Source organism: Pinus tabuliformis, chromosome 8 (genome assembly GCF_031772625.1).
Source record: "Pinus tabuliformis cultivar Carrire ecotype Pingquan chromosome 8, CPIR1, whole genome shotgun sequence".
NCBI classification, from domain to species: domain Eukaryota; kingdom Viridiplantae; phylum Streptophyta; class Pinopsida; order Pinales; family Pinaceae; genus Pinus; species Pinus tabuliformis.
This window is the reverse complement of record NC_142294.1, coordinates 1,934,956,706-1,934,962,846: the sequence shown is the minus strand read 5'-3', so window position 1 is coordinate 1,934,962,846 and position 6,141 is coordinate 1,934,956,706.

Genomic DNA, 6,141 nt, shown 5'->3' with positions numbered 1-6,141 from the left:
ACCTGCACATGCAAAGAACAACACGAAAACAAGCATAAAATCTAGTAGATGCAATTATATATCAGTTAGAAAAGATATAACTCAAAATCGAACATAAAACAATGAGAGTGGAACCATAATGATAGTCATCTATTATTAATAAATAACAAAGAAGAATACAACCATAGTTCTGACGTCGAATCCTTCTCAAGAGGGTCCAGCCAGCAAGTCTCTTAAGCATTCACCCTTGGAGGTAGATCTCCCAAGACAAAAACTCTCTCTCACACAAGTTTACACAAGAAAGAAACACTTCAAAACCTTCCTTAAGCTCTCTAGCAATCCCACACTTGTCACACCAACTACCTATCAAGTTCACACACTAGCAGCAACACTCCAAGCACTATCAATTCCAAACTAGCTGCTCATGGCAATGGTAGAGGCTTAAATAGGAGAAGGAGTCTCCATGAATGGTGGGAGGATGAGCTTATCTCCAAGGAAGGTGGCTCAAATGACGAAACAGACATGCTAGAGAAAGGAGGGTGACATTTACAAGTCCAACAACCAGGTCTGGAGCCATCTGGAAGGCCGGCTGTTAGAACAAACTCGCCCAAACTGGATCAACGCGGGTCCACAACTGCACTAGAGCACTGACATCGCAGCCGAATAACAAAGAAGGTCATGTCAGCGTGATCAGATATGAATAACAGGCGCGCTGTCTCATGAAATTCGACCAGTGCGAGAAACACATGTACTTCCGCGCTGGCAGCGCATTCCGTCTGTTATAGAGCGCCCATCAACGCGTTTATCTTAACAACAGTCGCGATGATAGTAAAACTTTGGCAAAGTGGGTCATTTGGCAACATTAGAGAGCATAAGCATGATTAATTTGAACTCATGACACAGTAGGAAGACTGACAGGAAGACAGTGACAAATTACTGTGTAACAGATTTTATTATAAATTTGTAGTATTGACTTTATAATATTTAAACCTAAAATACTTAATAAGTAAACATGCTTTAACTTCGAAGTATTTTATTTTTTTTATATTTTAACTTAGAAAATTGAGTAAAAAAATCTTTTTTTAATTGAAGTAATTTAATAAAAATATAAATATATGAAGAATAAACAAATTAGAATAAACGATTTGGAAATAAAGTTAGTAGATTTTAGAATATTCATTTTGAGTAGTCTAATTATTCTGATTTTTTCGCATGTTTCTAGGCATGTTTTCTGGTCTATTTTGTCCAAAATCTAATTTGGGTTTATTGGAATTATAGGATTGAGTTTTGTATTCTACAAAATCCAAGTGCCCCAAGAGTTTCAAGGTATTTAATCCATTTATGTGTTCAAACACGAGTTAAACCATGAAAATTTACAATCTCACCAAGAATTGTATCATCAAATTTTCGGTCGAAAAAAGACAAAACACAAGACAAATAGACAACATCAATAAAATTTTATTACGTAACATGTTGTTTGTTTTTTTTATGATGAAACTATTTGTAATATTTTCATTCTTATATAATATTTGAACAAGCCTAAACAAAAGTAGTCATGTTATCAAATTAGAAAACATAAACATTTTGTTGAGAATTTTTTGGAGTAAATTGTGTGTATTAATTTGAAACAGTTTCGAGTGGAAAATCCACCAATCATCAAGGACATTAAAACTTTATTTGTGCCTATCAATGGGTGGAGTGCCACTTGAAGCATTGGATGCCTCAATTTATTGCACAATTTACTCCAAAATACTTTCAACAACATGACTAATTGTCAAAGTCTTCACTTTAGAAACATAAACATGTTAATGAATTAGAAAAGTTATATTTCCATTTGAAGCGTGGGGATATTTGAGAGATAAAACTACAATAAAATTGCATCATATATATATATATATATATATATATATATATATATATAGAGAGAGAGAGAGAGAGAGAGAGAGAGAGAGAGAGAGAGAGAGAGAGAGAGAGAGAGAGAGAGAGAGATGTTGTCATTTAGGTTATCAAACCAATTCTATATCAATTGATATTTTTCCATTAACATAGCTCCATGTATCACTCAGTATTATCTAAGCTTCATAACATTGATTGATATCAAAAATTATTTTAGATGACATATTTTAGATCTTTGATTGTCGTCGTTATTGACAATATTGATCAACATTAGACTAGCATGGCCACATTATTAAAATTAGTTGATATATGCCAATAAACACAATGTTTCACCCTTTAAAAACTAATGGCATGAATTGGCATATTTCAACCACCTTTAATAATGTGGTTGAGCTAGTTGATGACTAACATGTGTGAGGGGGATTAGTAAACCATAATTAACTATTGTTGGTCTTGGTTGACTATGGTTGAGCATGATCAACCAAGGCTAACCATGCTAACTATGAATGATAATGATTAATAATGGATAATAATGGTAGATTATGGTGGGCCATGTTTGACCTTATTGGCTATGTTTAACCATGTAGATTATGTATGCCATGTTTAACTGTATTTGACCATGGTTGGCCATGGCTAACTATGGTTGCCTTTGGTTGCATATGAAAGCCTATAGTTCACTACGGTTAACAATGTTTCCCATGTTAACCATGGTTAACTAAGGTAGAGTAAGTTTCACTACAAATGACCATGGTTGACTATGGTTAAGTATGGATGACTAGGGTAGACCATGGTCAATTGTGGAAGACCATGTTGACCATAGGTGAATATGATTGACCATGGTGGACTATCTATGACTGTGGTTGACTATGGTTGACCATGGGTGTCCATGTTTGAATATGGCTAACTATGGATGACCAAGATTAACTATGTTTAAACATGGTTGACTATAGTTTACTATGGTTGATTATGGTTGTCCATATTTGACTATGTTTAACCATGGATGACCAACATTGACAATGTTTGAAGATGGTTAACCATGATTGGCCATGTTGACTATGATTTGACCATGATGGACCATGGTTGATCATGTCAAATATGGTTGACCGTGGTTGTTTATATTTGACTACGTTTAACCATGTTGGCTATGCTTAATCACATATAATCATGTTTGACCATGTCGATAATGTAAGACCATGTTTCACGTTATTTAACCATAGTTAACTATAGTTCCCTTTAGTTTCTCATGAAAGGCTATAGTTGACTATGGTTACTGATTTTTAATAATGTTTAATGATGGTTGATAATGTATCCCATGTTGGGCATGGTAAACTAAGGTAGACCAAGGTTGACCACAATTTCCCATGGTTGATTGTGGTTATTTATGGTTAACCATAAGTGGCCATGTTTGACTATGGTAAACCATGGATGACCAAGATTGGCTGTGTTTGAATAGAGTTTCCCATTATTGACTATAGTTTAATATGGTTAGATTGGTTCACAATGTGACCTTGGTGAAGGGTTAAGTTCAATTATGATGTTAGGATATGTTTTCCACATTGGATTTTGTTTAACACATTACGATGTCTAATTATGTTCATCATATTATGGCATTAGATATTGTTCATCACATCACAACATCAAGTTATGGTTTTGTTAATGCTACAATCAACACCCTCCAAATTTTTTCTTGCACTTGAATTTTGGAGCCTACTGAGGATCTTATTGTTATCACCCCAAGAAACTCTCCTAGGTTGTATATCACAGATGCTCGGGAACATTACAAACTCAACAAAAATGTTGGAAAATAGTGGATGAATGAAATGGAATGATGTACATTCAAGCCAGATAACCACTTCTACTATGCTTAACCCCAGACATGGGTGAACACCCCCAAACTACAAGGATTTAGACCACCAATTACCCACAGTTTGAGGATTAAGTGGAAATGAAGAATACTGATCATTCCAGCAGATGCACATGACCCTGTGATGGCCAGCTGTAACCAGTAAAGAGGTCTGCAAATCTATTTCCTAATGCACAAATAGGATGACAGCTCTCTAGCATTAAAACAACAGAAACCTGCATACACATTCAATAATACTTACTAGATTCTAACACAGAGGTGGGATGACAGCCCCTCTAATGCTAAACATCAAGAGCAGATGAAAAATGCATAACAGGCATAGCCTGGAACAAAGAAGAAGTGGAAAGTGAGCAATTAACAGCAAAAGAAGCTTGCATTAGCTGAAAATGAAGACCAGAAGCTGCAGGTATCATAGTAGTTACAGTCTCCAGAAGTTGAACCTCACATCAAAACAACATTCATCAACCATCAACCCTGATTACATCTTGTTTGTGGGTATATATGGAGTTTGTTTACAAAATTTCCATGCTATGCTATGCGTGAAGGGGTCATAATGGACCACCAACCACATTTACAATTTAGATATGGGTCTCTGCTGCAAACTGTGTGTTTTAATGAACAAAATGACATTCTCTGGTGTTCTGCAGTCCTTCTCTAAGTAGGTGGAGTGCTGCATGAGTGAAACTCCATAAACTGGTAAATGCCGTTGACTGCTCGAACTCTGCATTTTCCTCTTCGGCCATGCTTTCCTTTAAATGCAGTTGTTGAAGCTTTATTACGTAGGGTACTGTATTTCGACCTACTTCTTCCCTTAGGTACACGGGGCAGGCTATGAACAGAGACAGAATGGCAGAGACATGACTGTGACGGGGACAAGGCTCGGCAGTTGGATCACATGGATCAATGGTGAGGATCTGTCGGAGGGGAAAATTAGGCAGAAGTAGGTCAAATAGGTGTGAACCATCGGATCCTGAAATTGAACGGTGGAGATTAGATTATGGAGGCTATCGGGAGGTGACGCGGAAGGAGCAATGTGAGCCGTCGGATCGCAGTTGGGCAGATCTGACAGCGATCGGGCGCGAAAAACACGCGGATGATAACGACGAGGAAAGGCAGTTTTGGGGGCGGGCAGTATTCCCCGCATCGCCTTTGGACCTATGGCGGTTTCCATATATGGCATCATGATCTAGTCTTTACGCGACATGTGGCTGAAGTGACGGGCAGGAAACCACTTTCCCCGCGAATTAATGGGCGGGCAAGTCGCGCGATTTGGAGGAGAGACTACCGTCTGATCGTGCGATGGACGGTCAGACGGCGGGGAACATACATGAAGTTTAACATCGGGAAAAAGCACTGCGTCCATTGGATTACGATGATCAACGGCTGTGGTTGCGGATGTAGCAAAGACCAATATGGGCGCGGTTTCGTGGGTTAAGTGCCTGGGGACAAAGAAAAGCGGGTTTAAGGGGAAAAAGGATTCACACTGAGTTTCGAAAGAAAACAGGAAAACGGGGAAAGAAGAGGTTTTAGGAGGAAACAGAGAAAGCGGGGCTATGGAGTGTAAGGGAAATGGAGGGGAAGGGCAGAAAAACTATTGCGAGCACCTTTTCAGCATAAACCAATCACCAGCCCCAAAATTGACCTTCAATCGTTGAAGAGTGTAGCAGAGCTAACACTAGCTCCTTCTGGGGATGAGATCCTCCATGTGAGGTCTCAAGAACTGCAGACCAATACCTTAGTATAAAAACAACTTAAAAACATTTGCCTAGTATCCATTGGGCATGGAGTCAAATTAAGTCTATACCTAAAGAACACAATTACAATATTAAGGCTTGAAAACTTAAAACCTCAAAAACTTCCCATCTGCTGGGCCACTAAAATTGTTGCCCATCAGTTGGTTCATCAAAAAGCTGCAAAACTGGATTGATTTGATCCTCTACCTCAAAAAGTTTGGGGCATTTGACCTTAATAGGTAGATATGGATCAAACCTCATCTCCCTTCTGTGTGCTCTCTTCCTTGGATGTTCTTTATGTGAGCTTCTGTACACCTGCTGAATAACCACTATTGTTGTGTACTTATCTTTGCCACCTGTGGCCTGCATAATAAATATGAATGGTGTACCAATAAGTTCATGTGTAGGGGACACAGAAATATTATCTTCTCTTGAATATTTCTTTGAACAATCCTCATCAAAGGAGGAGTCCCACAACTATACACCCGCTTCCTCTATCATCTGGCAAGCTGCCATTTTAATCTGTGTGGCGGCCCTCTGAGTAGGAATTAGAATATCAAGACTGAGATGATCAGTATCAGCCTTGGGCTTTGAATTATGGCCTGCCTCAGAGTTCAAGGAGCAACTTAGAGGGATTGTCACTTGAGTAGACAAAGAAACAGAAGATAA